The sequence below is a fragment of the Mustela putorius genome, unplaced genomic scaffold (genome assembly GCF_011764305.1).
Source record: "Mustela putorius furo isolate JIRA1106 unplaced genomic scaffold, ASM1176430v1.1 tig00003899_pilon_pilon_pilon, whole genome shotgun sequence".
Classification (NCBI taxonomy): domain Eukaryota; kingdom Metazoa; phylum Chordata; class Mammalia; order Carnivora; family Mustelidae; genus Mustela; species Mustela putorius.
This window is the reverse complement of record NW_025422048.1, coordinates 4242235-4269362: the sequence shown is the minus strand read 5'-3', so window position 1 is coordinate 4269362 and position 27128 is coordinate 4242235. Positions and strand designations below refer to the sequence as shown.

The 27128-nt window shown below is 46.6% G+C and overlaps 1 long non-coding RNA gene across 1 annotated transcript in view; it reads left to right on the top strand.

Annotated features, from left to right (window-relative positions):
• LOC123388454 overlaps positions 1 to 19082 on the top strand; it is a 182600-nt gene extending 163518 nt beyond the window's left edge. Inside the window, exons 3-4 of the long non-coding RNA XR_006602981.1 lie at positions 15608 to 15681; positions 18806 to 19082. This is a non-coding gene — a long non-coding RNA (uncharacterized LOC123388454). The remainder of the gene's footprint in view (positions 1 to 15607; positions 15682 to 18805) is intronic.
• The last annotated feature ends 8046 nt before the right edge of the window (positions 19083 to 27128 follow it).

Here is a 27128-nt window from a genome sequence, read left to right as displayed (position 1 = left end):
TCAGGGTCTTGGGATGGAGTCCCACATCGGGCTCTCTGCTCGGCAGGGAGCCTGCTTCCTCCTCTCTCTCTGCCTGCCTCTCTGCCTACTTGTGATCTCTCTCTGTCAAATAAATAAATAAAATCTTTAAAAAAAAAAAAAAAGAAAAGAAATGCAGATTCTTGTCCCTGACCCTGGACTCACTGAATCAGAATCTCCAGGGGGTGGCACCCAGCAGTTTGTGTTTTAACAAGCCCTTGGATGATTTTGACACATCCTTACATTTGAGAACTGCTGCTATAGATATTTGTGTAATCAGTGCTCACAATGTGGCAGGCACTGTGCTAAGTGCTGTGCATGCTCTCTCTCTTGGTGTTATAGCTTTTTCTGAAGCCCTCCACGGAGTCACGTAGGAGATTCAGGGACTTCCAGAGTGGTGAACGAATGATCAGCATTGCATGCAGTAAGTAAAGAGAAGGAAAGAACAACATTTCTGAGGCCGACAGATCTGAAGGACTATTAAAGTCACTTGTCCAGAGCTGGGTAACAGATGTCATGATCGTCGTCTGACTAAGATCAATAACCAGAGTCATGCAGGTGCTGGGCATCCTGTCAGATAAACCCACGTGCCCCCAAAGCCTGGTGCTGGAGAGGCAATGGAAAAGACAGAAAATATGATATATTCGTTGATGCCAAGTGAAGTTGAAATGTCGGGGATCCACACGCGCTAAGTAATCCTTCTTGACAAACACTGATTCGGCAACTGACCGATACAGGGGGCATTGGCTGAGCTTCTGTTCTGGGGATGCAGAAAGGAATCAGCCATGGTCCTTTCTTACTAGTAGCTCATGGTTACATGGGGGCAGGCACAGAACCACTACCTGTGGTTCAGTCAGGAAACACACTCTAGTAGAGGGTTGCGTGTACTCCCCGCTTCTGCTAGACGAGGCTGTGAAAAGCTTTTGCAGGGGAGATGACGTTTGAAGGATGGCTGGGAATGGCCAGGCAGAAAGGATGTGAGAATTTGCCAAGCAGAGGGGACAGCTTGTATGATGATATGGAAGGGTGAAAGGGAAGAGCAAGGAGTTTGGGATGGCCATGGTAGTCAGGTAGATGGCAGCGAATGGCAGAGAACAGGCAGAAGTAGACGGGGTTGGAATAGGTTATGGCTCTGGATTTCATCCTATAGGTGATGGGGAATCACTGATATTTCAAAGCAGGGGGTGACATGGCAGACTTGGCATAATAGGTCACGTTGGGGACTGTGTGGACAGTGGTGCTGAAAAGGAGGCCGTGAAGCTAGGAGGTCCGTACGGAGGCCGTGTAAGCACACCTGGGAAAAGCTGGTATGGGTCATTGGCCCCAGCATAGAATGAGGAGAATGAATTTGAAAGATTCTCCCAGGACCAGGTTCTATGCTGGGCTCTGGGGGATATAAGATGAACCAAACACTGCCCCTTCCCTCAAGACCTGAGCATGTGGAAGGAAGCCTAAGACACATACATGAGGCAAAGGGAAAGTGACCTCTAGTTTCCTATAGCTGCTGAAACTAGCCACTGCAAACAGTGGCTTAAAACAACAAAAATTTATTATCTTACAGTTCTGGAGGTCAAAAGGCAGAAATGGTGGGGCAGGATTGTGTTCCTGAAATGGCGGCTTTAGGGGAGATTCTATTTCTTTGCCTTTTCTAGCTCCTAGAGGATCCCACATTCCTTGGCTAAATGCCCCACATCACTCCACTTCTGCTTCTTTCATCACATCTCCTCTGATGCCGACCCTCCTGCCTCTCTTTCATAAGGGCCCATGATTACATTTAAGTCCAATCCAGAAAATCAGGATGATTTCTCTATCTCAAGATCCTCAAGTCAATCACATTTGCAAAGTCCCTTTTGCCATGGCAGGTAATAATATCTTTCTAGGTTCTGAGGATTAGAACATGGACAGCATTGGGGAGCCATTGTTCAACCAGACACAACAAGAAGGGTTCTTAACATTTTCATGAATAAATAATGATGATAAGGCCATTTTTTCTTGAGTGCTTACTATCAGCCATGTATTTTCACATTTAACTCCTGCAGGGACTCTAAGAGGGTATGTTCCATACCTTTCCTTTTAGTTGCCAAGAACAACCCAGCTAGGAAGTGGGGGACAGACAGGAAGCTTCCATTCTCAGTGTTATACCTTCTCCCTTCATGTCTATTCCTAAACAGCTGACCACTTTGGTTACAAAGTTCTATGTTACGTTTCATCTTCTGCATTTCTTTTTTGAAAATAGCTTTAGTGTTTTTTGCAGAAAAAAATGACACATACCCATTTTAAAACTGCAAACAATACTGAAAGTACAAAGAAAAATTAAAATCATACCCAAATCTCATTTTCCAAGGATAACTATTGTTAACATTTCGTAAACATTCTCCAGACTGCTGTCTATGCATCATAAATATGTCATTCTATAAAGCACTTTATCTCCACTCTACAGCATGAATATCTTTCTGTGTCAGTACTTGTCAACTCCTCAAAGCAGGCTTGCTGAGTCAAAGGTTGTACATATTGTACATGTTAATACACATTGCCAAACAGCTCTCAAAACATATTAATTTTTACCAAAAGTGCAAGACCTTCACCAGTTTAGTCGGTCTTTTAAATCTTTGGCAATTTGATTGGTGAAAAAGAACATCTTTTCTTGGCATTGCTTTCATTATTATTGATAGCATCTTTCCACATCTTTATTGGCCATCTATATTTATTCTCTTGGGGGATGGTTTATTCAGGGCCTTTGCCTATTTTTCTGTTAGGATGTTTGCTCTTTTCATTATGGATTTGTAAGAGCTTATTGTAGAGAGGGCTGTAAAGCCTGTGTCATATCTGCTGCAAATATTTTTCTCACACTGAGTTACTATATATGATATATATCGTATATATTATATATGTGATACCATATATATATATATATATATATATATATATATGATCTTGTTTATTGCATTCTTCCACCTAGAAGGTTTTCATTTATATACAGTCAAATTTGTAACCTTTTTTCTCTGTGACTTCAAGGTTTTCTGTCATGTTTAGAAAAACTTACCATAACCCAAGATGATAATTTCTATAACGAGAAAAGCTCCATGTGTTCTTCTTGTACTTTTATGGCTTCATATTTAACATTTAAGTCTTTGACACACCTGGAGTTTTATTTCAGTGTAAGGAGTGAGGTAGAGATGTGACTCTATACTTTTCTAAATAGCTATCACCATCCTTTCAACACTGATTTGAAATAGCACCTTTATCGTATACTAAACTTGCATATATATGTGGATATATTTTTGGACTTTCTGCTCTAATCAATTGATCTATTTTTCCCCTGTGGAGAAACCTTATAATGTGCTTCCCCAGCTGGTAGGAAGACTTTGTCCTCATGGTTCCTCTTTCTGAATATTCTTGCCACGTGTTTATTTTTCTAGATGACCTTTTGAATAGTTTTACCCAGTTCTGAAAATCCTTTTAGAATTTTTATTGAGTTTTTTGAATTTATAGATCAATTTATGGATAATTGGAGTATTTTTAATATTGAATCTTTATATCTAGGAACAAGGCCTATTTCTCCATTTACCCAGGTCTTCCTTAACACCCCTTTGTAGCTTTATGGTTGTATTTCCTATCATTGCTGTAACAAATGATCACAACCTGGGTAGTTTAAAACGCCCAAAATTTATTCTACCGCAGTTCTAGAGAGCAGAAGTCCAAAATTCATATCACCAAGCCAAAAAAGGTGTCAGCAGGGCTGCAGTCCTTCCAGAGGCTCCAAGGAAGCATCTGTTCTTTGTCTCTTGCAGCTTCTAACCTAAAGCTTCCAGCAGTCTTTAGCTTATGGCTACATCATGCAGATCTCTGCCTCATGGTCACAGTGCCTTCTCTGTGCGACTGTCAAACGTCCTTCAGCCTCCCTCTTAAAGGAATACGTGTGATTACATTTGGTCCCACCCAGATAATCTAGGATAATCTCCCCATATCAAGATCCTGAACTGAATCACATTTGCAAAGATGCTCTTTCCTTACAAGGTCACATTTATAGGTTCCAGGATGGGGTCCATTATTCAGCCTATAACACTACATTTTGTTGCCACTTAGGTTGTGAAACAGCATATTCCCATGACTGTAACTCTTCTTTATACACCTACCAATCTCTCTTTCATTAAGGAAAAACAAATAAAATTAATTAATTGATTGATCTCCGTTTGGGCTAGAGATGTGAGCAAGGAGAGGGTCCTGGAGGGATACTATGGAGCAGAGGACAGTTAACATTATGTAAGAACTCATCATAAAGATCTGAGTCTTTGACTCCTGAATTCATAAACCCAAAGGTCTCATCCTCTCTTCTAGTTCCGAGGGCTGATTTCTCAATTGCCTCTGAAAATGATGTATCACCTGGAATGCATTGAACACAAATTCGTGTTTGCATATGTTGAGTAAACAGGGAACTGTGGAAAAAGATTCCCCAACTTGTGCCCTTACCCTAAGATGACCTCTTAAAACAGTATTTATTGCCATCTTCAGAGGCAGCAGGCAGCATGGCAAGGTGACTGAGCTTGGAGTTAAGAAAGCTGATTTTTAACCTAGCTCTATTCCTGCTAGCTGGATGTGACCAATCACTTATCCTTTCTAGGCCTCACTTTCTTTGTCTTTGAATGGGGATGTTGATATCTGAGTTGACCTCCTCACAGGGCAGAAGCTAAGTATGCATGCCCTTTATGCACCTGCAAGAGTGTGGCTTGTGCAGGATAAACAACGATGGCCACCCAAGCATGTACTGCCAGGTGGCAGGTCTTTGTAGCCAGCTTTAAGGCTGCAGACAATTTCTATATCCTTTCCCAGCTCTTTCTACCTCCCCAGAGAGGAGGTAGATGGAAATTACAAAAAGTCTACATTCCTTGGGAAGATTAGTCAGTTTTTTTTTTAAGTAAGTCTGAGTCCTGAATGAACATATTGTTAATGTGGTATTGAGAGGAGAATAGAAAGAAAAATGACATATTGTATACTATCTTGGATTCCAGAAAGAGAGAGCCAGTCTGCGAGTGCTGAGGCCTCCTGTCAGCTGACCCTCTGCTCTAAGGCATCCCTGTGGCCTCTCTTCTGCCCCATTGGGATAGGCCACCTGGGACCTCAGTCTTATATTTCTCTTAACGTTGTGCCCTGATGCTCCAATGACCACATAAAAGGGGTGCCTCCCCCACCCCAAGCCAAGTACCCCTCATGTTCTTCTTCCTACACTGACTCCCAACTGCATTTTTCTCCTGTCCTGTTGCTGGGGAAGCCAGCACAGTGCCCTTAATGGCATGGGGCTTCAGCATCTGTGGAGAACAGCAGTGAGGACCATCTGAGTACTGGGGTGCGAAAAAACCACAGTCAACCCATAGCCCATAGAACATGCAATATGCTGTGTCGCCCCCAGGCTGTTTCCAGAGGTCCCTGAGATTACCAAATAGGCTGCCCCAAGCCCTGACTCAGGTGTATTCTTGGTTGCCTACCTCACTCTCACCTGTTGCCATCTTCCATCAACATATATACCAATCTGCCTTCAGCCCACTGCCCCCATGGGCGCCCTGCATGCGCAGAGCAGGAAGTTACTCACTTCCCATTTGAGTAAACCTTGGTGCTAGCCAACTTTCTCTGTGTTATGTGGTGATTTATGTCACCAACTCAGGATAAAATTATCCCTTGCCTGTTTCATTCAGGTCTCCGGCCCAGAACAAGCCTCTCTAGAGCAAAGTGAATCAGGTAGAATCTCCTCAAAGAGATTATTGTTCCCTGACTAGTGCAGACTAAAATCCAAGAATCCATAATTAGTCCAGCCTTCTTTCTCATTCTTAAGTGGGGAAACTGAGGCATGGGGGGGTCACATCTCCAGTCCTCAGCAGGGTTGAATCCAAGTCTCTTGATTTCCAGTCCTGTCCTCTCTCCCCTCCACCACCCTACTTGCCTTTTGTGCATGTGGCCGAGAGGCCCAGCCTTCCTCAGCTTGCACTCTCAACATAACTTGGACAAGAACTCAGATTTCACAGCCATGTCAGTGGGGTGTCAAATGCAGGCATGAAGGGTGGATGAACAGTGGCAACTCGAACTTCATGGGGGTCAGCCTATAAATGCGGGACTCAGAGCCAACAGCTGCGAGCCTGACAGGCCTGGATCTACATGCCCATGGCAGTGGAGACAGATTTACCTCAGGGGACCTGGTAACACTAGAATGGACTACAGTAACAGAGTTTGTTTCTTTCCTTTGATAAATGAATGGATTGGTAGAGTGGCCATGGGGAAATACCAGGTAGGTAGAAGAGCACATCTCAAGTTTGAGCCTCTAGCGCCTTTCCGGGATATTTTGGAAACTTCTACCAGCCAGTTGTCAAAGTGGTCTTTAATCCAGTTGAGTGCAGAACTTTGGGGCTAGATTTGAGATGGCCCTCTAGCAGAAATACTTAACATAAGCTTATTTGCTCTTCCAAAGCCCAAGCAGCCTGGACACAGAGAGTGGCTAAGCAAAGATTAAGGCCCCTTAAAGCAGTGGGAAGATTGTGCTGCCATGATCTTGTCATGGGTTATGGGCCCACCATGCAAACAGTCTAGACGAAGGGCCAAGCTGCAGTGGTGGCTCTCGGGCTACACTCAGAGTGTGAGAGCCAATAGGTACGCAGTTGGCAGTCTTGTCCATGGCCTTGTTACCATTGTGACCCTCCAAAGGACAGCCTGCTTTTGAGTGCCTCCTGGGCACTGAGCATGTGGTAAGCATTCACTCCTCCCCTGATTCTCACAACTACCCCGTGAAGTGGATATTGCAGTTAGCTCCTTTTTATAGATAAAGAAATCAAAACTCAGAGAGGTAGAGTTACTCACTGCTCTCTCATCTGCTAAGCAAGTAAGTGACTATGAGGTGAACAGGACCTGGCTCTTGTTCTCAAGCTATATGGAAAAGTATAGCAAATGTATATCCAAGTAAATGGATAAGAACTCCCGTTTATTGGACATCCTCAGGAAAATGCAACTCCAGTAAGTTAAGCAGCTTGAGCAAGATATCACAGCTAATAAAAGCAGAGCTGGGATTTGAACCACTGAGCTAGTGGTTCTCAAATTATTTGGTCCCTTTTAGCACTCATTTTTTAAAGTAGGCTCCACACCTACCGTGGAGCGCAATGCAAGGCTCTATCTCACGACCCTAAGCTCAAGACCTGAGCTGAAACCAAGGGTCAGATGCTTAACTTACAGAGCCACCCAGGTGCCCCTTTTTTTGTACTCTTCAAACTTACTGAGGGCAAATTCACAGAGACAGAAAACAGATCAGTGGTTGCCAGAGGCTGGGGGGAGAATAGAAAGGGGAGCGACTACTCAATGGGTATGGAATTTCCTTTTGGGGTGAAAAAATGTTCTGAAACTAGATAGGGGTGATGGTTGCACAATACTGTGAATGTACTAAATGCCACTCAATTTTAAAATTTAAAATGTTAAAAAATAAAATGGTTAATTTTATATCATGTGAATTTTACTTCAATTTCAAAAAAGCAGAATACAATGAAGTAAATCAACAATGGCAACAAATTTTATAGAGGACCGCAAAGAGCTTTTGTTTATGTGATTTATAACACTTCTTGTTAACCATATTAGAAATAAAATTGTTAAAATATTTAATTATACATTTATGTGTTTATGTATTTATCTATTTTGAAATTAAAATAATAAACTCATTTCTTGTGAATATAAATAATATTTTAATGAAAATAACTATTTTCCAAAACAAAAACTTATACTGAGAAGAACTGCATTACATTCTTTTCAAACTTCTTTAATACCTGGCTTGATAGAAGACAGCTAGATTCCCATATCTACTCAATTCAGTTATGATATATTCTTTTTTTAAAATATTTTATTTATTTATTTGACAGAGAGAGAGAGAGATCACAAGTAGGCAGAGAGGCAGGCAGAGAGATGTGGGGAAGCAGGTTCCCCACTGAACAGAGAACCCAATTGCAGGCCTCTATCCCAGGACCCTGGGATCATGACCTGAGCCAAAGGGAGAGGCTTAACCCACTGAGCCACCCGAGCACCCAGTTATGATATATTCTTATACATATTCTTAATATGATATATTCTTATATGAAATCCAGCCTCACACAGATATGCAGTTAGAGAAGGGAAGAATATTTTAATTGGTTTTCATATAATTGTCGATATTCTTCTTTGATATGACACCAAAACTCTACCAGTAGTTGTTTCTTATAGGTTAAGTACATGTGGAATGTGAAATTATATTAATGAACTTTCCACACTTGACTCCATTGAGCCCCCACAGGACTCTCTTACACTTTGAATGGATCTTTTACCCAGCTATGGGTTGGTAACATCTTACTTTGGTCACTTGGAAAATATTGGTGCTCTGAACTTAGTAGAACTTCCATATGTTGGCACATTTCTCTCCGACATAAAAATAATCACATTTGTTACCATAACCATCCATCTCATTGGAAAAAGTCTTTAACTATTGGGAAGCTGTCAAGCTCACAGTGGTGGATACAAGCTTTTCAAACTTTTAATTTTGGCATTAAAGCTGAAGTTTCGTCGTTGGCAAAAAATACTGTCAGTTGTTTTCCTTGAAGTGAGGGGCTCACTTCGTTCATTTATGAGAAAATGTCTGCCGAATACCCAAATCTGAATAACATTAGTTAGTCATTCTTTCAAGTAAATACGATGTTCTATGAAAGACCAGCCAATTCAACTCACAATTCAAAATAATCGCACGAGTGCTTTGCCTTGACTCAACTGTTGTGCTTTGGTTTCCAACACAAGTGCTTTAAACATATTTCCAGTTCTGTCACACAGCATTTTTAAAATATGGGTATTCAAGGGTCAATATTTAATGAAGTTAATTATTACCGCTTCATTTACAACATTCTTAAGTGAATCGGCTTTTTTTTTTTTAACTGCAAGTGCTTGGCATTGAAGAATCCAATGACAGCTAGTACAGTTTGGTGCCGCTGCCCTGATTCATGCTCAGGCATCTGCTGTTTTACACACCACTGCTTTTTTTTTTTTTTTTAAGTATAGTTAACCTACAGTGTTATATTAGTTTCAGGTGTACAGTATATTGATTCAACACTTCTATAGATTACTCAGTGCTCACTGCAAAAAGGGTAGCTACCATCTGTCACCATGCAATGTTATTACAATATTATTAACTATATTCCCTATTCTGTACCTTTCATCTCTGTGACACATCTATTTTATAACTGAGAGCTTGTACCTCTTGATCCCCTCCATCTATTTTACCCAATCCTACCTACCTGCCCTCTGGCAATGACCAGTTTGTTCTGTGTATTTAAGAGTCTGTTTTTGGCTTTGTTTGTTTACTTGTTTGTCCATTTGTTTTGTTTTTCAGATTCCACATGTAAGTACAATTATATGGTATTTGTCTTTCCCTATCTGACGTACTTCATTTAGCATAATACCCTCTAGGTCCATCCATTTTGTCACAAGTGGCAAGATTTCGGTAATCCCACTCTTGAGTATTTACCTAAAGAAAACAAAAACACTAATTCAAAAAGATATATGGGTATTAAGGAGGGCACGTATTACATGGAGCACTGGGTGTGGTGCATAAACAATGAATCTTGGAACACCAAAAAAATTAAATTAAATTAAATAAATAAATATCATTACATTAATTAAATAAGCAAAACAATCCAAAAAGATATATGCACCCCTATGTTTATTGCAGCATTATTTACCATAACCAAGATATATAAGCAACTCAGTCAGTATCCATTGGTAGATGAGTAGATAGAGAATAATATATTATTAAGATATATATACTTATATATCTTATATCTTATATATTATAAAGCTATATTAACATATGTAATATATATACGCCACATCTTATATATAACATTATTAAGACATATTAGTATTATTAAGATATATATACCTTATATTATATATATACTTAAATATTATTAAGCTATATTAATATATATTACTTGTGTGTATATATATACCCCACATCATATATATATATACTCACACCCCACATCTGTATGTATGTGTGTATATATATACATAAATGTACATATATGTGTGTGTACACACACACACACACACACAATGCAGTATAATTAACCAGCGCTTTTGCGCTACTAAATCTGGACTTTTGACAGCTTCCTATCACCTGCAGAATCAGGCCTGACCTCAGCCCACACTATCAGCCCAGAACACAGGGTGTTCTAGCCAAATAAGACCCTGGTCATTCCTCAGGTATGTCCTTCTATGCCTTTGCCCATGCTTTCCCCATCCCCAAAACACCTTCCTCATCATCTTGGGCTATTGAAATACTACTTACCTTCCCAGGTCCAGGTCAACCTATTATCTCTTCCAGGAGGCTTTCCCAGGTTTTTAAATTAAAACAATCATATTTTCCTCTGAACTGCCTGATTCCACTCTCAAGTTGGATGTTATATTAAAAGGAGGAATATCCTTATCGCTGAGCTCCCCAAAGGTGGGCACTGACACTTTCCTCTCCATTTCCCCACAGGACAGCCTTGTTCATCACTGGGGTGGGGGATATTTGTTCACTTGGACTCCAGTGCCAAGAATATAAAACTTGAAAATGCCGTGTGACTGTATCTGTGAGTGCTCAAAGCTCATGGAGCATATTCTGACTTGAGTTCCCGAGGAATGTCACCATCAGTACTGACATTCATCCATGCTTCTTAAAGACGATCTCATTGGAGGGGAGCCTGGGCGGCTCAGTTGGTTAAGTGTCTGACTCTTGATTTTGGCTCAGGTCATGATCTCAGGGTCCTGGGATCGAGCCCTATGTCAGGCTCTGTACTCAGCAGGGAGTTTGCTTGAGGAGTGTGTCTCTCCCTTTGCCTCTGCCTCTTCCCCCACTCTCTTTCAACTAAATAAACAAATCTTTTAAAAAAATGATCTTACTGTAGGAATAGGACCTACTTCTGGGCTACTCCAACCTCAGGATTCTTGGCTCCTAAAGCGGGAAGAACCCTCACGAAGGAGAAAGCCCTCTGGACCCAGGCTCAACTGAACGTGCTGTGGGTCTTACCTCCTATTCTCACAGGACACAGTTCACGCCCCTGTGCAATGCCACAGGTCAGACTGGAGGCCCAGATGCTCCCTCCCAGCTTTCCCCAATGGCTTGCAACTTCAATGAGATCATGCTAATGGCTCCCAAGATCACTCAACACTCTGCCCCCCGTGTGCCCAGCCCAACCGGCGCTGGAAGAATTTATCTCATTTAAAGCTCATCTTGGAAACTTGCAGAATCACAGTTGATGCCTGCAGAGATGCACTTTTTTGTTTCAAAGGCCAATTTAATTTTGATGCCTTTGGCCTCAATAGTTGTTTCCTGATTTCCAGGAATTGCTCTCAATTTACCAGTTGCCAGCTCATAGCTCTGTGCACCAGCCTTTGGCCTGTCTGTCGTGCTCTAACTTCTCTCTCCTCGTTGATCACATTGGCTGGCAGGGGCATGGAGGGGAGAAGGAGAGACCTGTGCAGGCTGGCGCATGGCTCAGTTGGAGGAGGCAACCTGTGCAGTGGAGACTGAGACTCTGAACTGGGGCCCAGAGAACACGGAGGGCAACACATGGAGATGGGCGGGAAGAGTCAACTGGTCAGTATGAATTGGTGCCCTTATGGCAGGCTCAGATAAGCAGTCAGGGCGTTGGGCTGCATCAACAGAGGCCATGCATTCAGAACAAGGGATATGAGTGTGCTGCTCTCTTTTGCAGTTTAGTGTATAAGGCATGGACTCTGGAACCGGATCGTCTGATTTGACTTTTGTCTACTACTTATCTTTGTGCCTTTGGGTAAGTTACTTAACATCTCTGATACTCAGATGGTTTGCTTCATCTTTCTAGTGAGTACAATAATAGAAACTACCTAAAAGTGCTGTCAGGAGGATTCACTGAGATACTAGATGCCAAGTGTTTATCAGTGTCTGGTCTGTACAGCTCTCCCTCTGCTCTGCTCTGGCTGGACACCACCCAGATATTCTGGCTAGTTCTGGGCCTCGCACTTGGAAGAACCCTGTCAAACTAGAGCATATCTGAAGGAGGAAAGGCTGGAGGGTGTGTAGAAGAACTACCATTTGCCCAGTGGGAGAGAGCGCATCTACTGATGTGGCTAGCAGTTTCCTTAAGGACTGGGATGGATGGCAGTATTAGCTAATATGCAGGTTCTGGTGTAATAGAAGGAAGAAGACCCCTCGAGAAATCAGAGTCATGTTAGTATTGGCTGCTTTAGGAGGGAGGAATGTTGAGACTGACGTTCCTTTCCGTGGAAGCCTACCAAGGGGGCTAGATAGCCATAGAGCAGGAATGGTTCAGGAGCAGGGAGAGCATCAAGTGGCAGCCATGCCCAGGCCTCCCAGGTATCTGAAGTGCAACTGTGTTCTGTCCCTACCCCAGGCTGCAAACTGCAAAGGCATTCTGTTCTGGCTTGGCTTACTGTGAGAGAAACAGGCCATTCGTAGGCACCTGCACCTGCATGCCAGCCAAGGACACCCCTGTTGGAATTGCAGAGGAACATTGCCAGTGTGGTTGCTCTTGGTGCTATAGCAGCTGGAGTCTGGTCCAACCCAGCACTGCCCCTCTCCTGGTCATCACCAGCCATGGTGCTTCCTGGGCAGTTGTGGGTACCTGAGCCAGGAGAACCCCCTGAGTTCTTTACTCTGGCCTTCTCCTTTTCCAGCTGATGTACCTGAGGCCTGCAGGGAGCAAGGCCTCCCAATGCCACGATGACATGTAGGATGAAGTCACTACCCCCAAAACTTTGTCTTGCTTTGTGCATGGGGACCCTGAAGGCTTCCCTTTGCAGAAATAAATGAGCTGGGCTGGGACCTGACCCAGCCCTGAGTGCAGCAGGCTTATCCAGGCAATGAAAGCCCAGGGGCTGGGCAACAAGTCCCTGCTCTGTCCCTCACTTGCCAGGGGACCTTGAAGCAGGGAAGCCCCCTCCTGTGAGGCTTCTCCAGTTCTGAAAGGAGAAGGAGGCAGTTGGTCTTGTCAATGACCTCTGTGCTCTGCTAGCCGGACTTCTAGGATGTCAATGACCTTTGATCTATTGGTGGGAATGGATGTAGTGAGGTGAATGGTAGCCCAAAAAGAACATGTCCAAACCCTAATCTCCAGATCCTATGAATGTGCCCTGGTTTGGAAAAAGGGTCTTTGGAGGTTATCAAGTTAAGGATCTCAAGATGAAATCATCATGGGTGGTCCCAATAGAGCCCAAATCCACTGACAAGTGTCCTTATAAGAGACAGAAGAAGAGGAGTACATAGAGCCAAACAGAAGGCCATGTGAAGTAGGAGGCCGAGATTGGGGTGATGCACCCACCACCAGATACTGAAAGACACGTGACCCTCCTCTAGAGTCTTTGGAGAGAGTGCAGCTGTGCTGACACCTGGATTTTGGACTTCTGGCCTGCAGAACTATGACATAATACATTTCTGTTCTTCTAAGTCACATAGTTTATCGAAATGTTGCACCAGCCCTGAGAACCTCATACAGTGGACCATGCTGCTCCTGAGACTCCGAGCCTGTGGACCATCCAAGGGTCCAGCCCCTGCCAGGTGACACACCAAGGCACTCCTCCAGCACCTTCTTTGGGTGGAACCCCTTTGCCTTTCACTCAAGGCTGAGGCAGCATGACTGGCTCCATCCCCTGTGAGGCACACTCACTGCCCGTGAGTTCCCAGCTTCATATTTAACCACTTTGGAAGGTGAGGTCAGCATAGGAAACCTGTCAATCAGTGGTGATTAGATTAATAAAAAACAAGCCCACCCAGCACCAGGACAGGCACAGAAAGGCACATGAGGTGTGGACATCTCAAAGGATCCTTCTGCCTGAGCTGCTCCATCCCCTTCTCCTTGACAGAGGCCTTGGGCAATTCGTGTCTGAGGGCACGAAATTCGCCAGGGTTATGAGCAGCAACTTAACCTTTGTGTCCACTCTCTCTGGCTGATATGGGCTGAATATTTGTGTCCTTCCACATTTATGTTGAAACTCTACTTCCCAGTGTGATGGTGTTTGGAGGTCATGAAGGTAGGTTCCCAGGATGGAAGACACCATAGCTTCCTCTCTCTCTCTCTCCCCATGAGCATGCACCAAGGAAAGGCCATGTGAGCACCCAGCAAGAAGGTAGCCATTACAAGCCAGGCAGTGGGCCCTCACTGGGAACCAGATCTCCTGGCCCCTTGATCTTGCACTTTCAGTCCCCCAAAATAAATGTCTGTTGTTTAAGCCACTGTGGCAGCCTGAGCAGACAAAGATACTGGCCTGGTGGTTGCTGCACGGTGGCTTACCAGGTCGGCAAAGGAGGCATCACAATCACAACGTAGCCATACAGTATCAACGGGAGTGGAAAGCAACCTGGCCTGGAACCAGTCCCAGCTGGGGATGCTTGGCTTCAAATTCTCTGCCAGGCCTGGGCTGGTGAGGTGGGGTAGCTGACGAGCTTTTGACAGACAAGGTTGTCTGTGGTCTTGAAGTGGCCCTTCTCTCTGGGCTCAGCTTCCTCCTCCTCAAAGGGGATGATACCTTTTCTCCAGGACGGTTGTGAGGGTCAGAGTTCAATCATGCATGCTGGGTAAGCACTCAACAGGCCAGAACACTTTGGGCAGAGTACTACCCTTGACCTGGAGTGGGAGGTGCTGAGAAGGAAGAGGTAGAAGGAGGATGATCCCCTCCTGGGCCTTTGGGAGCAAAGTGACTCTAAAGAAATTCCAGCAGACCAGGGAGGTTTGATTTGGGTGCAGGGTCCCTGATCCCAGGCCACCTCCCAAGAAGGTAGCTGTGGCAGTGGCAGTTCCCAGTAAGGCAAAGGGTAGGTCAAGTGTCAAAACAGCTCACTGATGATAGCTGGCAGTGGCCAGTGCTCCCACCTCTTACCAACTCCTGACTTCTACTTCACTTTACCCTGGTTCTGGCCCAAGTTGTTGCGGTAGGAGAGCGATGTTGTCCAGGGACACCTGCCTGCCCCTACTGCCCCTACTGGTGTCCACTTTGCCTGAGACCAGCTGCCCAGTGTGTAGCAGAAAGTATCCATCTGCCTATGAGAGTCACATATATAGCCATAGTGTCCATAGGCTACTGATGTCCTGAGTGTCTCCTGCAGAGGAAAAACAAGCCACAGATAGCAGGTGGCAAGCCAGAGCCACCAAAGAGGCAAGGCTCCTGGGCTGCCTTTTTATCCCCTTGGGTTTGAAAACAGCACCTCTGATGCCCGTTGGTTCCATCTTGGAGCCAACCCGTAAAAACCACTGGCATCTGGTGGTACAGCCCGCTGGTCAGGGAGAGCAAAGCCACAGATTTCCTGGACCTTCGGAGTGGGCTCTGAAGCACCTAATCTCCTACTCTTTTGAAATTTTGATTACATGATTCACAGCCCTTCAATTGGCCTTCATTCCGCAGCCTTCGGAGGCTCCTGCAGGGCCAGAGAGGGCAGCGGGGCACATGGAGCGAGGCTGTTCTTGTGCTCGAGGAGTAATACCCAGCACAGCATCACCTTGAGGGAGTCCCAGGTAAGAATCGTGTTTTAACTAAGTTTACCTGTTCCTGTTTTGTTGTCCAGACACATCCTGGGAAGTGCCTTCATCTACTCGGAGGTGGAGGGGAAGGAGGCCCGCCATCCATCTGAACTCTCAGGTCAGCTGGCCTTGCTTTTTGGGATACTCCAGACTTACATGTGCCAGTCCCCAGGAGAGCCGACAGGCTACCTAGCAAAGGAACAGTGTCAATCTTCCAAGCCACACCAGTCCTGAGGGCAGGAAGGCCTCTCAGGGAGCTGCTGGGTGGACCTTCAGTTGGGCCTGTCAGTGGAGTGAGGCTGCCTTCGCCCAGGGCTACCTTTCTTAGACAACTCAGCGCGGAGTGGGGCCCGAGTGTGAGAACTCAGAGCGGGGCTCCAGCTGCCACATTTTTCTGCCTTGTATGTGATTGCTCTTGTCTCTTGTCCTCTAAAAATCATCCGTCACACGGCGAGACCCTGGGGTTCAGAGGGAACTCTGAAAGGAGCTGTTGTCTGTAGCTTTTAGACTTTTCTGATTCACGAGCCCTAATGAGATTCCCTCCACCAGCCCAGAGGCACACTGAGCTCAGCAGGACACCAAGGAAATGGATTCCGCCCGAAAGCGTGGGAAGTAGAGTCTACACACGTTGGAGCAGCCCAGAGCATGAAGATTCTGGGGGTCCAGGTCCAAGGTTCAGGCAGGACTGAGGGGCGGGGGAAGCTCTCTGCTGCTCCCTCCCCTCCAGGGAAGCCGGAGAGGCCCTACTTGGACAGCTTGTGAAGTTGAGCTACTACATAAGATTCCCTTTGGCACAGACTGGTCTGCTACTGTAAAACATTTACAAACAATTCCTGCTGTTTGGCACTGCTGCTGCGAATAGGGGCACTTTGGCCCAGAGGCTGGGGCGGGGAGGATCTTACCCAAGGTCACCCAGCTGCTGGGCGAGCTGGAGCAGAAGCCAGCCCTCCCTCTCACTGGCCAGTGGCATCTGTACCAGCCATATGGGAAACAGGCTGGAGTTCATGTGCGGCGGGGAGGGCCCTGGTGCAGACTGGGTTCCCCGAGAGTGTTCACATTCCCCGCACGTGCTGATGCCTGGCACACACCAGCCCAGCCAACACACTTCACTCATGTGTCCGCTGTGTGAGTCAGGGGAGAGAGAAAGACGCAGAGACAGAGAGACCGAGAGACGGAGGGAGATTTATTTTAAGGAATTGGCTTGCGTGATGACGGGGGTTGGCAAGTCTGGAATCAGCAGGGCAGGCCCGCACTCTCGAGTTGAAGGCTGGCATCTCAAGGAGGGTTTCTATGCTGCAGTCTGGGCCCAGAATCTTTTCTTTGGGGAACCCCGGTCTTTGCTCTCAGGACCACCAACAATTGGATGAGGTCCACTCACATAGACAAGGTCATCTGCTTTACTCAAAGTCTACTGATGTAAATGTTACCTCTGAGAAATGCCTTCATGGCAACATCTAGACTGGTCTTTGACCCAACAGCTGGGCACCACGGCCTACCCAGGCTGAAACAAAACATTAACCATCATATCCACAGCCCCTCTGCACCAGCCCAGGGAAGCAGATGTTGGCTTTGGGCCCAGCAGATTTTAAGCCAGACCTGGGAGAGGAGGTGAGGGCACCACAGCAGGGAAGGGTAGGGAGCAAAAGGTCAGCAGGTGGAGGGCACAGCCGGGAGGACTATAAGGCTCAGCAAGAAGGTAGCCCCTACGGGAATAGGAGGAAGAGCAGGTGCCCCTGTGTCCAGGAGACAGGGCCTATTGGAAGTGACTCCTACAGAAGTTCTTAGTGGCATGCCATGGAGGAAGGGCCCCAAGGCTGGATTTGGGAGCTCGAACCGAGATTCTTCCCAGGGTCAAGGCAACAGTGGAGGATCCTGACAGATGACTTGGTTCACACGTAGTTAGGAAGCATTCACAGAGTGGGGGTGCTGTTCAGGGGGCCTGCAGGCAAGGGCTTGGTACTGCTGAGCATGAGTCATAAATCAGAGTGCTGCTGAGTGGTGGTCTGCCTATGAGGGGAGGGGAGGTAGCCTTGACCCAAGTCCCACAGCTGTCCCCCCATATCTCCACCTGCCGCAGCTGCCCTTGGGTTAACATTCTGACCTCAATGAGGTGAGCTAGGTGGGGGCAATGTGTCTGTTGGAGGCCAGACCTGGAGGCCCAGGGTTTGGCCCAACTCTGCCTCCCTCCCTGGGGATACCTGCCTTTGCATTCCCCTGCTCCCCCCAGCCCAGAGTGGCCACACCCTAGGGTTTGAACCCATACTTTGACCTTCCATCAAAAGGAGGGAACAGTGTCTAGCAGCTTCAAGGCTCCTGAGAGCAGGCCAAGGCCAGGCGGGGGCAAGTTATTCCTCAGAGGGAATCCAGATTTGTGCAAATGACCCCCAACCCACTATCAGCCGGTCACTCCCCCAGGGGTCCCCTTCTTCTGTCCCTCCCCTGTCTTCTGTCCCAAATGATGAAGCTCTCTTTGGTGTCCTCTTGTCTTCTGGCTACCCCTCTGGCATCAGCTTACAAGGGCTCCGTGAAAGCTGCTTCTCTTCCTCTCACTGTTCCGGCAGAACTGCCTGTGTGCTCTCCTCAGCCCTTCCTCGAGGTTCATCTTGGTGGAGTTCTTTACCCCGAGGGTATGGCTGAAGCTCAACACTTTGGCTTTTGCCATTGAGATAGTAGGTCTAGTGGGGTTTCTCCTCTGCCATGAAGAACAGGAGAGTGTCCAGGCTTTCAGTACAGCCTCATGCTTAAGGTCATTGAAATCCTAAGGCAGGTACTAATTGTACTCTCATTTCATGGGGGAGCACTTGAGACTTAGAGAGGGTGGATGGCTTGCCCAAGGAAGTGCAAGGAGTAGAGACAGTCTGGGAATCCAGAGCCCTGCCATTCCTAAGTGCCTTGGGATTGTGCTAGTTCCTCCTCTGGTCACACAGTCTAGCAAAGCCTCTTCCCTGCTCTAAACAGAAAGCCCACAGGTCAGGAACAGGCTTGCTGGAAACCCCAGCTCAGACCTGAAGTCATTAAGACCATCCCATATGGGGAGGGGATGTCCTTTGGGGGCTTACTCGTCAATGAGAGGCAACCTAAGGGGGAGAGACTCAAGTTCAGGGCAGGGAGAGCTTCTATCCCTTTCTATCCTCCCCGGGGCTGTAGTCTCAAGCTCCCTAAGCTGTTGTTTTAAAACAGATGCTTATTTTTTAGTTTTAATTTTTATTATTGAAGTATAGGTAACATACGCATTATTTCAGTTTCAGGTGTACAACATGGTGATTTCACAAGTCTATACTCTACTCAGTGCTCGCCACGAGAAATGTAGTCATCCTCTGTCACCGTACAGGGTTATCACAGTATCATTGACTACATTCCCCTACTGTGCTTTTCATCCCCCTGACTTATTTATCTTATAACTAGAATTTTGTACCTCTTCATCTTCTTCACCTATTTTGCCCATCCCCCTCCCCCACCCCTCTGGTGACCACCAGTTTGTTCTCTTTATTTATGAGTCTGCTTCTGTTTGTTGTTGTTGTTTATTTGCTGATTTGCTTTGTCCACTGTAAGTGAAATCATATGAAATTAACCTTTCTCTGCCCGACTTATTTCACTTAGCATTACACTCACAAGATCCATACATGTTGTGGCCCATAGCAAGATCTCATTCTTCTTCATGGCTAAGTAATGTTCCATTCCATGTAAATGCCTCATCTTCCTTATCCACTCATCTGTGGATGGACACTTAGGTTGCTGCCCATTGTCTTGGCCATTGTAAATAAGTATATATCATTTCGAATTGGTGTTTTTGGTTTCTTTGTGTAAATACCCAGTAGTGGAATTACTGGATCATATGGTATTTTTATTTTTAATTTTTTGAGGAATCTCCGTACTGTTTTCCAGAGTGGCTGCAGCAATTTACATTCCTGCCAACAATATGCGAGGGTTCCTTTTTCTCTACATCCTTGCCAACCTTTGTTATTTTTTGCCTTTTGGGTACTAGCCCTTCTTGACTAATGTGAAGTGATATCTTGTGATTTTAATTGGCATTTCCCTGATGATGAGTGATGTTGAGCATCTTTTCATGTGTCCATTGGCCATTATGTCTTCTTTGGAAAAGTGTCTATTTGGTCCTCTGCTCATTTTTAATCAGATTATTTGGGGTATTTTTGGTGTTGAGTTGTATAAGTTCTTTTATATATTCTAAACATTAGCCTCTTATTGGATATGTTATTTGTGAATATCTTCTGCCTTTTCATTTTGTTGATAATTTCCTTCACTGTGAAAAAGCTGTTTATTTTGATATAGTCCCAATAGTTTATTTTTGCTGTTGTTTCCTTTGCCTTAGGAGACATATCCAGAAAAAAGTTGTTAAGGCCAACGTCTAAGAAATTACCACTTGTGTTTTCTTTTAGGATTTTTATGGTTTCAGGTCTCACATTTAGGTCTTTAATCCATTTTTAGTTTATTTTTGTGTACAGTGTTAGAAAGTGGGCCAATTTCATTCTTTTGCAGGTAGCTCTCCAGTTTCCCCAGCACCATTTATTGAAGAGACTTTTACCAGTAGCCCATGATCCTGGGCCTGTTGTGGTCCCCAGGGGCAAGAGGATCTGTATCAGGCTTCAAATCTGCCCTACCACTATTCCCCACCCCAACCCCTGTCACCGGCCCCCCTGATACTCCAGGTCCTCCAGGATATGGCCATTACCACTTCTCTCACTTCATAATCTGGAAACTTCCTTTCCCCTCCATGGTGCTTCTCCTGCACCTCCTACCCTTGTGTCTTCCTTGACACACGACCGTAAAGCCACCAAAGCCTCCCCTGTATACTTCCAGTGTATTGTTCAAAGCCCAGCAGTGCCTGCCCCCTCCTCTGCCTTCCCTGAGGTGCCCATTGGGAAGGGTTTTGCCATTCCCCCTTGCCTCCTCAACACCCTCAGTTAACACCTTAGTCACAGAGTGTGTGTGGTTTAGAGGGGAAGTGCTGCAGGTGGCAGAATCAGTCCACCTAGAAGACCAGAATCGACTGTAGGTCAGCAATCAACTAGCCTAGGTCTTGGCCCAGAGTCGGTGTTCAGGAAACAGAAAGGAAAAACTTCACGGAAGTTCTTGGAACTCACCCAGCAAAGACCGAGACAGAAAGACATTCTAGAATCCTAGAACCAAAGTCTGGGGCAGTGGAGAGGGCCCTCAAGCACCTTGTGCAGAGTGTCCAAGCCAGGCTGAGCATCAGGGACACCGGGGCTGCTTTTTAAAATGCAGAAGTTCTGCTGACCACAGACACGTGCCTCAAGGGCATGAGTCAGAACAGACCACAGCTGACGATGGGCAGCTCCAAAGATGTCAGTGGGAGAGGTTTGGGGATGCCTGGTCTGTGCTGCCGCCCTAGGACTGGGAGCTTAGGGCAGGAACAGCCCCAGATGGAATTGGCAGGAAACCTGTACATCCTTCAGTCCTTCGGTCCAGCCTTCTGTCTACTGCTTTGGACCCAAAAGTAGTGTTTGTCCAGCACTCAGCTAGAAGCTGGAGCCGTAGCAGTGAACATGCCATCAAAAAACACCAAGGAGCAGGGGGGCTGCCGCTCGGATGAGGTGTGGGAGGGGCAGTGCAGACAGGGGTCAGCCTAGTCTCGTGGGCAGGACAGACAGACGGAGAACAAGGAGGTAACCCACAGGGATGGGAAACCGAAGGAAGAGAGCAGTGGCCGGCAGAGAGGACTGTGTGTGTACAGGCTCTGAGGCCTGGGAGGAAGAGGGAGGCCTGTGTGGCTGGATCCCAGAGTGCAAATAGAGGAGCCGAGGGGCAGGCACTGGGGCAGGGGAGGCTGCCAGAGGGGCGGAGGCAGGGCCAGCAAACACATGAAAAGGTGATCAACACCACTAGCCACTGAAGAAATGCAAATCCAAAAGTGCAATAGATACCACCTCGTGCCACTAAGATAAAAAACAAAACAAAACAAAACAAAACAGAAAAGAACAAGTGTTGGGGAGGCTGTGGAGAAACTGGAGCCCCTGTGCACTGCTGGAAAATGGGGCAGCTTCTGCAGAAAACACTTTGGTGGTTCTTCAGAAAGTTAGACATACAGTTTCCATGTGCCCCAGCATTTCCGCTCCTGGGGTACCTACCCAGGAGAACTGGCACGCCGACAATGAAGGCTCATGGCAGCATTATTCATAATCCCAAAATGTAGAAACAACCCAAATCTTCATCGACTGGCAGGCAGATAAGCCGCAGTCCATCCATAACGGTACACTACCCAATCCTGAAAGATAATGAAGTGCGGATCCACGCCACAGTGTGGCTGAACTCTGAAAAGCTCTGGTTGGGTGCAGAGGCCAGTCCCGAAAGGCTACATGCTGGATGATGGCATTCGTGCGCGATGTCCCGAAGAGGCCGATCCCTACAGACGGAAGACAGGTTAGTGGTTGCCAGCGGCGGGCGGGGAGGGGAAGAATGGAATGACTGGTTGATGGTACGTGGGTTTTGGAGGGTGGGGTGATGAAAATGTTCTGGAATTAGTGGATTAATTAATTCGAGTCAGGCCTCTGCTCAGCGGGCAGTCTGTTTCTCCCTCTGCTTCTCCCACTGCTTCTCCCCCTGCGCATGAGCTCTCTCTCTCTCTCTCCGATAAATGAAAACAATATTTTTTAAAATGTTACTGACAGATTTCATCACACACACCCCTGTTAAGTACAATTTTTTAAAGTGGGGGCGGGACAACGGGAGGGCCGGTCGTGAGGCCAGTGCAGCAAGGAAGGGCGGACTGGAGAACTGGCAGACTTCCCGCCGGTTCCGCGCACACTGCGAAGCCGCTCGGAGCCTGCTTCCTCGTTCGTGCGCCCCGCCCGCCCGAGCAAAGCTTCCCTCGCTGCCAGGTTTCCATAGGAGGCGTGGGGAGCTCTGGTACACAGGAGCTGTGCAGCCGTGCTGTGCAAGGAAAAGGCAGCTCCAGGGGACACTGTAACCCGTTCATGGCCATTCAGTAAATGACCAGTCAGAACAGTCTGGAGTCACACTGCCCGGCTCCTTATCTGGACTGGGCCCCTGGGAGCGCCCTGTCCTTGTACAAAGTGTGCAGCTGATAACAGCAGTCTTTCCTTGCTTCCAGGCCCTCCGCACCTCAGGGCCTACCAGCCGGAGCTGCCAGCCCTGGGGCCTCTTAACCCCGAAGCCAGGAAGCAGTTTTCTCTCGGGGAACCAAGCGCTGCTCTGCCTCACTCCCTTTGTAGAGACTTCCCCAGACTCCCAGATGGATCGTCCTCATTCGGTTCAAGAGCAGGAAACATATAACATGTGTTCTTACTTAATGGCCTCTGTTGTTGGCCTGGGAAGTCACTGAGAGGAAAATCAGAGGCAAGCGCAGGCTCTTTTCCTGAAAGCATTCATGAAAATGTTAACTTTTGAATTGGGTTCTCTGCTATGGTTCCAAGTTCATGAAGCTGTCATGGAAGGTGGTTCCAGAAGGGCAAATCATAAGAAGACAGGGAAGCCCTGAGGGTGTCTTCCCCAGTACCTTTCCCCCACTTGTCCCTTCTGCTTTATGCCCTTTATGCCCTTCTGCTTTATGCTCCTTCTGGCCCCCACCAGCCTGGCACCCCAAACTTCTGGTCTCGAAGATGGGGTTCATGTGAAGATGAAAGTATGACACTGAGCCCCATGTGTAGCTTATAATACTTTTTGATAGGGTCCATGACAATTATGACTTCAAATCATAAAAAAAAGCACTGCTGATTTTTCTCAGGGACCTTGCTTTCTCCAACAGAATTGGTCCTCTAAATTGTGAGCTTGTATCTTTCCCCACAGGACTCAATAGACTTCTTAATGACAAAGACAAAAAGCAGCTGTCCACCTTATTCTCTGAGCCGACTCAGCTCTTCCAGGGAAGAAGGTTGCTCCTCCATGGCCTGGACGTTCTCCAAGTGCCTCCTAGGTCTGGCAGGGGTCTCGGGCAGACATCTCCTTTAGGCACACGATGTACTAGGGCCATGATACTTTTAGCGGCTCCTGAAAATATTTCACTTTCTTTTCAAATCAGAAGGGAGACAATGAACTTTTAGACAGAAGAAAATATTTTAATAAGTACTATTATGTGGATTTGTAGACATTCATATGAATTGACATCCTCATCTTTATAGCAAGAGTCACAAACTATAGTTGTTATGTATTTTTTTAGCGAAGAAGGGGCCCACAAAAGGGGAGGTGTCGGGACCACAGATGTCAGTGCAACCCTGGGCCCCCCAGCGGGGAGGCACTTTCTCTCTGGTCATCTCATTTCCGATTGCTGATCACCAGCAACCCTGCAGAGAGGCTGCACTTTGGAAAAAAGAGCTCATTGGTGTCACCAGTCCTGAATGCCCCTTGTTGCCATTTCAGGGTCCTTTTCTGCCATGGAGACGTCAGGTGGAAGAGCCCCTACTCCGGAGAGGAGAAGCTCTCAGTCTACCCCCAAGCCTCATCTGCCACCTTCTCCAGCTACCACTGGGCTGCCCGGAAGAGAGCAGCATGGTCAGAACAGCACAGGTAAACGTTAACCACTAATTCCGGTCAGAACCATCATTGTTAAAACCTCCATTTGCTGTGAGGCTATAGTTGGTCCAGGTCCTGGGGGTGCCCGCAGAGTGCCAGCTTGGCTCAGTCAGGTTCTCCACAGAAGCAGAGCCAAGAGATGAGATAGACAGATGGACCTAGATAGATGGATGGCGCGGGGGGGGGGGCAGATGAAAGGACGAATAGAGAGATGGATAGATTTTAGGGAGCTGGTCCCCAAAATTGTGGGGCCTGGCAAGTCCCAGATCTGTAGGGCAGGCCAGCAGGCTGGAAACTCAGTCAGGGGTTGCTGATGTCTTTTGGAGGCAGGATTTCTTCTTTCAGAAACCTCGGAAGCCCTTTCACTGAGTGTATGAGGCCCATCCACGTTATCAAGAATCAGCAGTCTTCTTGAAGTCAACTGATTGTAGATGTTGCCTACTACTACAAAACACCTTCACAGCAACACTAAGATTAGTGTTTGATGGAATAACTGGGACCACGGTCTGGCCAGGGTCACACGTAAAGTGACACTCATGTTGCCCAGGCTGCATTGACATTGGTCAGAACTTGCTGGCTTATTTAACTGTTTGAATCCTCTGTAATTGTCTGCCTGCCTCCCTGGTCAGGAAGACCCAAGTCAGGTTCTCAGCCAGAAGGACCTTGAACCACCCAGCCCAGTGTCTAGCCCTTTGTCTAGGTCAAAGCGACGCTCTGTCCCCAGGGCCCCTTGGTGCAGCTCATGCCCCTTGCTGCCTTGTCCCAGCCCCTGTAAACAATGGCCAAAAGTGAGCACCGTCAGTGCCCTCTCTGGGTCGTCCTGTTCTCTGGGGCTCTGCAGTCCTAGATGCAATGGCAGAAAGGACCAGCCCCAGGGTCCTATCTTCAGGTTCTCGGGCTTTTTCCTCTTGTGGGAGTGGAGGGCAGGGACTGAATGTCTTTGCCTTTCCAGCAGAGGGAAAAACACAGCCCCCTCCAGGGGTTCACACTCAGAGGAAGCCACTTTAGAGGTAGGCTACCAACAGAGGACTCCAAACCCCTCCCCCCTCCATGTTGTCCTAGAGCTTGGGGGCTAGCTGAACACACTAGAAGCATCTAGAGTTTGTTGTTCAAACTACAACTCATGACCCACATGCAGTTGTCCTAAAATCACATTTGCAAACCTCAATCAGCATATTTGGAAACATGAAACAGAATAAAAAGAACATAATAGAAAATATTCAAGTGTATCATCTTAGTCCTTGTGGGCTATGATAGTAACAACAAAAAACTATACACTTGGTGGCTTAAACAACATTTATGTCTCACAATTCTGGAAGCTGGGAAATCTAAGATCAAGGCAGCAACAGAGTTGCTGTCTGATAAGGTTCATAGACGGCCATCTTCTCACTGTGTCCTCACTTGGCAGAAAGACTGAGGCAGCTCTCTGGGTCTCTTATGACAGCACCAATCCCATTCATGAGGGCTCCACCCTGATGACCTCATCACCTCCCAAACACTCGGTTAGGATTTCAACATATGAATTCTGGCATATTCAGTCTAAGTAAGCATCCTGCCCCTGGCTCCTCAAATTCATGTCCTTCTCACATGCAAAATACATTCATCCCACCCAACAGCCCCAGAAGTTTTAACTGGTTCTGGCAAGAGCTCTAAATCCTAAGGCCAAAGGCTCATCTATACCTCATCTAGATCCCCAATGAGCAAGACCCAAGGTCTGGTTCATCCTGAGACCAATTCCTCTCCAGCTATGAACCCATGAAAGTGAACAAGTTATAGTGGTGGGACAGGCATAGGATAGTCACCTTCCAACAGGGAGAAATAGGAAATAAGAAAGTGGTAAATGGATCCCAAGTAAGTCTCAAACCAACAGGGCAGACATTAAACCTTAGGGATCCAGAATAATCGCCTTTGGCTTGATGCTCTTTCAGGCCCACTGGGCTGGCAACAGTACCCTCCAGCTCTTTGGAATGGCCCATGGTGGCTCTCTGGTTAGGCCCTGCCCCCGAGCTGGCTCTCTGCTGGTACCCCAAGGTTATCATTGGCTGGACTCCCAAGCCCATGGCTCCATGTGGCCTCCCTGTCCTTTGAAACCTAGGTGGGGACAGCCATGGCCTGATGCAGGCACCCTGAGCCTTTGGGAAAAAGTCATGTTTGCAGTGGAATAGCATTACCCTCCAGTCCTATAGGGTCTAAGAAGTCCAACATTCTTTCTTCATTTTGACCTCACTTTCTTTGTCTCCTTTAGTCCCGGGTGGCGGTGTTTCTGCTGGTGTCATCTCACCTCTGTGCCTAACCTTTGTTGATGATGGTCTGTAGTTTACATCCATGCTATTCTCCATATCAAAGGGTTGCTTGGCTACTACTTTTAGGGTTCTCATTTTTCCCAGTATGGGTGGGCTAAGAATTCTCCCAGTCTGAGTTATTTCCTTTTGGCTGAACAGTCCCATCTTTAAGTCACTTCTTGCTTCTCACATTCCACTATGAGCTGTCAGGAGGAACCAAGCCTCACCTTCAACGCTTTGCTAGAAATCTCTTCAGCTAATATTCTATTTCATTCATTGCAAGTTCAGCCTTCCATAAAACACAAGAATGTGAACACAGTTCAGCCAGGTTCATTGCCACTGGATAACAAGGATTGCCTCCCCTCCAATTGCCAATAACATGTCCTCCTTTCCATGTGAGATCTCATCAGTGACCTTTTCCATCCAGAAGACTGAGGCTTTGTCCCTAGCACCCCCTCTTTCCTTCCTGAGCTCTTGCTAAAGGCCCATGCACAGCAGTGAAGGCTCCAGTCTCTACTGTTCCAGAGTTGCTTCCACATGTTTAGAGATTTGTTACAGCAATGCCCCACTTCTCAGTACCAATTTCTTGGTCTGTTTGGGCTGCTGTAACAGAATACCATAGATTGAGAAGTTTAAACAACAAACATTTCCTCCTTCCAGTTCTGAAGGCTAGGAGGCCCAAGATCCAGGCACCAACAGACTTGATGTCCAGTGAGAGTCTACTTCCTGATTCATAAACAGCCAACTTTTCGCTGTGTCTTCTCAAGATGGAAGA